The sequence below is a fragment of the Sorex araneus genome, chromosome 2 (assembly GCF_027595985.1).
Source record: "Sorex araneus isolate mSorAra2 chromosome 2, mSorAra2.pri, whole genome shotgun sequence".
NCBI classification, from domain to species: domain Eukaryota; kingdom Metazoa; phylum Chordata; class Mammalia; order Eulipotyphla; family Soricidae; genus Sorex; species Sorex araneus.
Genome location: NC_073303.1, coordinates 247,710,284 through 247,719,728, shown reverse-complemented (window position 1 = coordinate 247,719,728; position 9,445 = coordinate 247,710,284). Strand labels below are relative to the sequence as shown.

Here is a 9,445-nt window from a genome sequence, read left to right as displayed (position 1 = left end):
AAAATTTAAAAAAAAGAATGAGGTTACAAGGAAACACAGAGGATTGGGAGCACTGTGATGGGAGTAACCCAATAAACCTTGGGAAAAATTGCCTCTTGTATGTGCAGCTTTCTATAATGTGTTTCATTCAATTAAGCTATTCATTTTTCTCAGCATGTACATTGAGCTGTGGACTTGGAGACATGTCCATATAAGACGTTATTTTTCTCATGGGTCAGGACAAAGGGTCCACGCTTGGAAGCCTGCCTCAAGGGCTAGGGGAGGGCAGTTGGGACAGAGAAGGGACATGATGGCAATAATGGTTGGAAGGATCGCTCTGCATAGGAGAGGTGTGCTGAGAGTGGGCAAACAACCAAACATAATGGCCCCTCTGTATCTATGTTGGAAATGATAATGCCCAAAAGGGGAGAGGAGGTAGGGAGAGAGAGAGGGGCAGAGAGAAAGAGAGAGAGAGAGGGAGAGTAAGAGAGAGAGGGGGGAGAGTGAGTGAGAGAGAGAGAGAGAGCGAGAGCCTGGCATAGAGGCAGGCTAGGGGGCAATGGCAGAAGAGATACTGGGGATATTGGTGGTGGGGAATATACACTGGAAGGGGAGTGGTTGGGTGTTGAAATATTGTATGACTGAAACTCAATCATGAAAGCTTTGTTAATATTTCATAGTGATTCAATAATTTTAAAAAATGTTATTTTCTTTGATTTTACATCACTTAAGCCCTAGTCCCCCACCTTTTATCCCTGGTCACACCTGCTGATGCTACGGGCTCATTCCTGGCTCTGTACTCAGAAATCACTCCTGGCCCTGTGCAGGATATGTGCAAAGCAAGAGAATTTGGAGAATTAACCCATTGGGCTAATTCTCTAAACCCCCATCACTTAACCTTGCAGGGGAATTTTTCCGTCCTGAGAACTTTGTGTCACAGCTGGTGTGAGAGTTTTGAAGTCTCTGACGGCAGTGGTTTGTGGAAAACATTTCCTCATCTTTCCAAAGGTGTAGTTCAGGAAGGGGCCTCGAAGGTTTTTTAGCAGCAAGACAGGACAGATCATTGGATAGCAGGAAGACACAAAAACAGTGATGTTTCCTAACCTTCGTATATCATGACGGTGTGATACATAAACAGTAAGGCAGCAGTTGATACAGTAAAAAGAAGCAAAGCAGCTCACGTGGACCAGGATGGTGTGGGTGACCGTGATCTCAAGAGAGGACTGTGGGCAGAGACTGTGCCTACGGATGTGCTGGACATTCTTGCGATGGGTGAAGAGGAACTTTACCATGTGCACGCTGGTCCAGATCATGAGGAACACACATAGCAGGTCTCTTATAGTCATTATTCCCTGGAATGCAAACACTCCATTCCTCTCAGCATCACGTGCTATACAGTAGTTTTGGTTATAAAAGTCTTCAGTTCCAGTAATGTTGAATGGGGCCTTCACTATCAAGATAAGCCATGCATAGATCAGCATGTTGAGTACCCAGAAAAAGAGGAAGGCAGAAGAAATGCATGTGTAGATGTTTGATTTGAACCACGCCCACTGAGCATGGTTGTTGGTGATCACAATGGCTTGGAACACACTGAGGAAAGATGTGGTACAGAGGGAAAGACCCCGGCCCACTCGGTAAAAGAATAAAATTGCCTGACAACCAGCGTCGCTCAGAAAATTTCTTATTCCAAAGAAAGAGATTAATTCCGGAATCCCGGGGAATAAAATTGTCATCATATTGGCAAAAGTTAAGTGGGTAAATATCCAATCTATTGGCTTATTTCTTTGCAGAATGGTTTTGACATATAGCATAAGCAACACTGAATTTCCAATAAAACCAATCATGAATTGGAAGCAAAATAATACTCCCCAAACCGTATCTTGTAGAATTACTGTGTCCATCACTTCCTTGTTCGTTGGATGAGGACCTAGACAAAGTATATATAACAGATCGGTTGGTGAACTTGAGAGAAGTGTCACAACATGCTGGTGTGAATGTGACTTACCCATTATGTCAGTAGAATGTGTAAAAGCGCTGTCATTTTTCATAAAATGAAGAATTAATGCGAAAAGAATTTTTAAAGAGTTATTGACATCATTTAGGAGGAATTATTGCTTCTATTTGTTTTGTGTTTTAGTCACAACCAGAATTACACATCGATTCCTCCTGGCTCTGCACTCAGGGATCACTCCTGGTATGCGTGAGGACCCTATGAGATGTAGGGGATCGAACCCGGGTCTGCCATGTGCAAGGCAGGCACCCTCCACACTGTACTATCTCTGACTCCTGTTGTTTCCATTTTTGTAAAACTATTCCAGCTGGCTATTTCCAGAGAAGTAAAGTTAGTATCTTGTTAAGTAATTTTTTAATCAATTATATATTTTATATCATAGAGGTTAAATATAATCATAGAGGTTAAATATAACCTCTTATATTTAAGTCATATGTAGCTTAGATTGGTTTTATTTAACTTGACAGCTTTCATGTGTTTCCATAATATTTTCCAGAAACTGATAATCAGTTCTTTTTACTTTTTCTCCTTTGGCTTTTTGGATCACACCCAGGAATGCTTAGGTTTTATTTCTGGCTCTGCACTCAGGAGTTACCTTTCTTGGTGTTCAGGGCACCCTATGGGGTGCCAGGGATCAAACTCTGGTTGGCCACATGCCAGTCAAATGCCCTAGCCAATGAACGATCTCTCTGGTCTCATTCTCACTGTCACTGTCACTGTCATCCCGTTGCTCATTGATTTGTTCGAGCGGGCACAAGTAACATTTCTCGTTGAGAGACTTATTGTTACTGTTTTTGACATATCCAATTCGCACAGCTAGCTTGCCAGGCTCTGCTGTGCGGGCTCCATACTCTCAGTAGCTTGCCGGGCTCTCTGAGAGGGGCGGAGGAATCGTACACAGGTCGGCCGAGTGAAAGGCGAAAGCCCAACCACTGTGCTATTGCTCCAGCCCCATATACATGGTCTCATTCTAGTCTTATAAATCATAGTATTGGATCTCCATTTTACATGAAGTCATTCTGGCCTCTCCCCAGATCCTGTCTCAGAGAATCACAGGACCATCAGATTCTGTAGATTTCTCTTCTGAATCTTTTGTATCATTACCTCCAGTGCTCCAAAACGGTTTGATTTGAGAGCTCTGACCAGCGAGCTCGGTCACACAGAATGGAATACACATCAGGAGTGTCCAAGCTTTAGGTTCACCCAAACAGATAGCACACAGAGCAGCCATTTATTCATCCATATCACTCCAGCATCCTGGTTCCTGTCATGTGAGCCGCTGTTGAAGTTGACAGACACGTTCAGCACTGTGAGTAGACACGGCACAATTAAGGGGTGCATGAAGACAGAGACCCGGTTATTTCAAATGAATAATCAGCAGCACCCTTAAAGGATAGATTACATGTCAATTTGCTATTCTATTCTGGCCTGGACATGCCTGTCTGCTTCCCTCTGGTCTAAACCTGTTTTCCTCAGGGACTATCCTGATCTTGGGGTTCCTGTTAGGGAAAGGATTATTTTAAGAAGAATTGGTTTCACGGGGCTGGAGCAATAGCACAGCCAGTAGGGCATTTGCCTTGCACGAGGCCGACCTGGGTTCGATTCCCAGTATTCCATAGGGTCCCCTGAGCACCATCAGGGGCGGTTCCTGAGTGCAGAGCCAGGAGTGACCCCTGTACATTATCAGGTGTGACCCAAAAAGAAAAAAAAAGGCCTGGAGCAATAGCACAGCGGGGAGGACACTTGCCTTGAACACGGCTGTCTTGGGTTCGATCCCTTGGTACCACATATCCTCTGAGTCCCAGCCAGAGTGATTCCGACATAGAGCGAGGAGTAAGCCTTGAGCACAGCCGGTGTGGCCTAAAAGCAATAAGGTATACAAGGCAAACAGCATAAGCCCATTAGGGAATTCACAAACATGGTAGAATATCATCATTTTAGGAAACATATTAACAAAATTTACTTAACATTATGGCAGAGCCTGTAATGCCCTTGGCATATTCGATATGCCCAAAACAGGAACAATAACGGGCCTCACTTCATGTTCCTGGAGCCCGCAGATGCCATTGGGCTACACTAGCACGAGACAGAGACAAATGGAGGCATTACTGGCGCCCAATTGAGCAAATCATGAACAACAGGATGACAGTGCTACAGTGCAGCGAAGACTTAACATTTGTCAAAATAAGTCAGATTACCAAAGGGCAAATGAGACGGGCAGCTCTCTCCTTGAAAAATCTCATTCATGGGGCTGGAGTGAGAATATACCCGGGAGGGTATTTACCTTGCATGTGTCTGACCGGTTGGATCCCAGCACTTCGTAGGTCCCCCAGCAACCCCAAGAGTAATTCCTGAGTGTGGAGCCAAGAGTATCCCTTGAACATTGCCAGATGTGACCCAAAAAGCAAATCCAACCAACCAAGCCATCATCTCCACATGGGACTAGAGTGATAACACAGCGTTCCGGGAGGGAGCTTGGTTGGCACGCAGCTGATAGGGTTTGATCCTTGGCATCCCTTACGGTCCCCGAACCCCACCTGGAGTAATTCCTGAGTTCAAAGTCAGGAGTAAGCACTGAGCGCCACCTGGTGTGGCTCCAAACAGAAACAAAATAATCTTGTAATATGCAAATTATAAATAAAGGGGGAATGATTTTTTTCTTTTTTGGGTCACACCTGGCGATGCACAGGGGTTACTCCTGGCTCTGCACTCAGGAATGACTCCTGGCAGTGTTCAGGGGACCCTATGGGATGCAGGGAATCGAACCCCGGTCGGCCGCGTGCAAGGCAAACACCCCACCCGCTGTGCTATCACTCCAGCCCCTAAGGGAGAACTCATTGATTCAAGGTTATTCTAACAAATCTACAAGGTGCCAAACTTATCAATTTAGATCATAAGTACTAACAGATCGCTCCACCGCCCAGGACCTAGTGACAAAAGCGGAAGGCAAGGCAGCGGCGGGGCGCCCCCGCCCGGACCCCAGAGCAGGCGGGACTGGCCCAAGGCCGAGCCAGAGCCGGCGCCCGCGCCCACGCCCGCGCCGCCCTCAGGCCCCGAGCCGGCGCGCGACATCCGCTGTGAGTTCTGCCCTGAGTTCTTCAAGCACCGCAAGGGCCTGTCGGGCCGCGCACGCTCGCCCCTGCGCCAGATGGGCGTCACCGAGTGTCTGTCGCTGCCTCGCCCACCGACACCCTGCGGGAGCCCCTCAGACAGAAGCCCCAGCCGCGCCTCGTCAAGAAGGAGCCGCGGGCCGGGGACCTGCCCCTGCGCTGGTGGAGGACGGGCCTCCCCGGGTGGCCGGGCCGTGCAGAGTGCCCTGCCGCTGGTGCCCACGGCGGGCCGGCCGGGCACCCCGGGCGCTGGGCGGGGCCGCACCCCCCGCGGGCTCATCCTGGCGCCCCTCAGCCGGGCCAAGGCGGCAGCCGGCGGCTCCCGAGGCTCCGTGGCCCCCAGGCGGCCCCTGCGGGAGGACCCCCGCCCGCCCCCTGAGGTGACGGCCAAGACCCGCGCCAGACCGAGCTGCCCTTCACGGCCAAGGCCGCCCCCTCGCCCACCGGCGCCTGCTGCGAGCTGCGCGGCCTCGACTCTGAGACCCGCAAGGCGCTGGCGGCCCCGCGCGGGCGGGCGCCCCTGAGGCAGTTTGGGGTGACCGAGCGGTGCGGGAATGAGGCCCCCATGGAGACGCTGAGCGAGGGGACCAAGCGGCGGCCCCCAAAGGTGGGCGCCCATCGCAACTCCATCCGGGGCGGCCGTCCCTGCACCAGGAAGCTCCGCGGTGCCGGCCACAGGCGTGAGGGTGACGAGCGGCCGCCGCTGGGGTGGCCCCGGTGGCCTGGCTGTGGGGGGCGCAGCGCCTGTGGCGAGCCGGGGCTGGAGCTGGGCGCGCGGCTGGTGGCAGCGAGCGGCCTCTGGCCTCGGCCCTCCAGGCTCGGGGAAGGCCGAGGAGCACCAGCGGCCGAGCAGCAACGAGTGTGAGCGCCGGCAAGCGCGCCCGGCCAGCGCCTCTGGGGCCCGGGCAGGGAGGACGCTGGCGGTCTGCGACAGACGCGACAGGAGGTCGGCAGCCCCCTCCCCGGGTCCGGCCGGCCCCTCCCCGGGGCCACGACCCCCTCAGACGTCACTCGTCAAGTCTGCGGGCAACGTCTGTCCCCTCAGGGCCGGGTTCTGCGAGGCGCAGTTCCGGGGGCCGCTGTCCACCCAGGAGGAGGGGGCGCGGCACTTGCCGCGGCGCATCCTGGACAGGAGCTTCTCCAGAGTGGACGCCCCTCCCGGAGAGCCCCCCGCCCCGCAGGCACAGACGGCCGTGGCCGAGGCGCCCTGACGCGCGCAGTCCACACCCTCCTGCACCCTCTCCTCCCTCTTTCCTTTCCGTTTCCAGAGGAGCAAGCCAGAGCCTCCAACCGTCCCCAGGGGGCCGGGCACACTGCAGCCGGGACACCCTCCCCCAGCAGAGCACTTGGGGCTTGGGGGTTCCCTGGCCCGTGGGGGCAGCCAGGTGGGGCTGCGCTTGCCTTCGATGGCCATTCCCAGAGCCCCCAAAGACCCCCCGTCCTGGCTCACTCCTGTCCCCGTGGACCTACTCGCTCGTGACACGTGCACGCACGCACCTCGTGAGTCCCCCAGTTCCCGAGTCGAGCGACCAAGTCCCGCCACGCTGTTTGCTCAGGGGAGGCCGGGAGCCCCTACTGAGCCATGAGGCCATGGAAACCCTTGCTGGCCACGCCCCCCAGGGGCTTCCCCAGCAGGAAGAGCTCAGAGCTGACAGCTGCCCCCTGCCAGGTCAAGTTCCCCAGCCTTGGGGCTTGGGCAGGAGGGGTTGCGGTGGGCTCCCCCACACCCGCCCTCCCCACTTTTCTCTGTTGCTTTCTTTCTATGTATAGCTCATCACTGTTTTAAAAACGCGTTTTGTGTAGAGAATTAAAAAAAAGTATGAATATATCAACTATCGTAAGTTCACTTTATTCCATTATATCTTCATCACATGACAAAGAAATAAAGATAATTGTTGAAAATTAAAAATTGTTAGATTTCTTGATTCACTATGAATGAATGACCTACATTGGTTAATAATTGAAACCTCCAAAAATATTATGACAACACAATTCACAAAATAGTTGCAAAGGAAAGGATTTTCAACATTATTACTTCGATAAAATATTCTAATTGAAAAAAATAATTTCACTTGATGAAAGAAATTCTTGGTCAAAATTTTTGAAAGTCATACAAAGATGTTTCTGTAAGGCAGAAAAAAATTTGAATACATAAATCATTGATGAATCAGAACACCTGGTATTGTAGTAGAAAAATTCTCACCAAAATTAAAACGTCTAACATTTATTAAAATTAACCTCAAACAACCTTAAAATTAATCCTTAAGCTGAATTAGATAAGGTAGTCCTAATACTCTTTGTTGGTTTGTTTGTTTTTATTGCGAAGTTGGCAGTGCTCAGGGCTTACTCCTGGCTCTGCACTTAGGGATCAATCCTGGTGGCTCAGTGACCCTATGGGATTTGGGGATTTAACCTGGGTCAGCTGGAAGCATGGCAAGATCCCTCCCCGCTGCACTGTGGCTTCAGTCCCAGTCCCAACTGTTCTAAAGTTTGGTTATTAGATTATAGAAAATAAGAAAAAATATATGAAAAGGCATTTGGGAGAAAATTTAACAATTAATGAGAAATGCATAAAGAGGTGGGGGGAGATAAATAAAAAAAAACTGAGCTCAGAAAACAAAGTTTAATCTTCGTGGAAAGGAGAAGAGAGTTGCTGTGAAAGTGATGAGTGAGGATGTCAATATGCTTAGTAAATTGGTCTATGTGTCACTCTAAGAACTAGTTTTGGACACCATAAGGTTTTAAAAAATATTTTTAACTGAAAATGCAGATTAAGAGCAATCAAAGGGGCCAGAGTAATATTCCAGTGCCTAGGGTGCTTGCCTTGCTCATGGTTTATTTGGGATTAATCCCTGGCATTGTATAGGGTCCTCTGAACCCACCAGGAGTGAACCCTGAGCACAGAATCAGGAGTAAGTCCTGAGCACAGCTGGTGTGGCCCACATACAACCAAAGTTAAATAAAAGGGAAAGTACAGTAGAATACAAAGCGTAACAAAATATATGGTTGAAACTTCACAGAAGAAAATCATAAATTTATGGGGTTAGAGTGATAGTGCAGTGGGTAGGGTACTTGCCTTTCATGCAGTCCACCTGGATTCCATCCCCAGTATCCCCTGAGCACAACCACAGTAATTCCTATTTGCCTTGCACACAGCTGACCAGTTACCATCCCTTAGGGTCCCCCGAGCACCTCCAGGAGTAATTCCTGCGTGCAGAGGCAGGAGTAACCCCTCAGAATCACTTGGTGTGACTCAAAAGCACAAAACAAAATAAAGAAGAAAAACTTTTCTCCAGAATATCATGAGTATAAAGAAATGTGAGTATAGGAACTCAGGTGAGTTTAGCATTAGAAAGCGTGTCCCACAAAAAGAGGATCAGGAAAAATAAATTCTTCTTCTCCTTTTCTTTCTTGTCATTTTGGGTCACCGCTAGTGACACTGGGATCACTCCTGGCTTGGCTTTAAGGAAATACTGGCAGTGCTCTAGGGACACTATGGAATGTCGGGGATGTTGGAGCCCGGGTCAGCTGTGTCCAAGGCAAACTCCCTACCCCCTACACTATCTCTCCAGCCCAATAGAAAAGAAATTTTCTAAAGAAAAATCCCTGTTTCTTCCTTCAAACAGGAGCAGAGACAGGAGGTACTTACTGAGTCTGAGGCTGGCGAAGTTGACGGGACCCTCTGCCAGGCTGCGGGTGAATGCTTTTGTGTTCATCCAGGGCTATAAAAACACCAGTGACTTGGTCCCCAGACACCCTGTCACTTGGAGCTCAGGAAACTTTCTGATGTGCCCATGGACTCACAAATTACTGTCTGAGTTGCAAAAGGACCAATTTATAAAAGTTTTTAATGAAAGTCCCCCTCAGGTGTTCACTTCAGAAACTTTCCCATTACATCAGCCCGAGTCCTCAGAGTCCTGCAGGAGCAGAGCAGAAAACAAAGTTGGGGATAATTGGCTACTCGCAGAAGAATTGAAAAGTTCTTAATGCTCTGATCAAATAGCTCTGACAGCTTTTGGAGAGTAATTGTTTTTCTCTAACGCATCTCTCTATTTGGGATTTATTGTGGAACAATCAAGTCTGAATTGACTTAGGAAAACAAGGACTAAATGACAATACATAAGGATAAAAATATCATCCGGAATATTGATGGAATCTCTAGACTATATATATGTGTATATGCATATATTGCTTTTTGGGGGGTTACAAATAGCCATGCTAGGGGTTTCACCTGGCTCTGCACTAAAGAATTAATACCATTGGGTTGGGGTAGCATCTGGGATGCCTGGGATTGAACATGTGTCAGCCATGTGCAAGGCAAACACCTTACCTGCTATACTATCAT

At 49.4% G+C, this 9,445-nt stretch overlaps 1 pseudogene; it reads left to right on the top strand.

Moving 5' to 3' along the window:
* Positions 1 to 1,579: 1,579 nt before the first annotated feature.
* LOC129401835 (protein Wiz-like) lies at positions 1,580 to 6,863 on the top strand (annotated as a pseudogene).
* Positions 6,864 to 9,445: the final 2,582 nt, after the last annotated feature.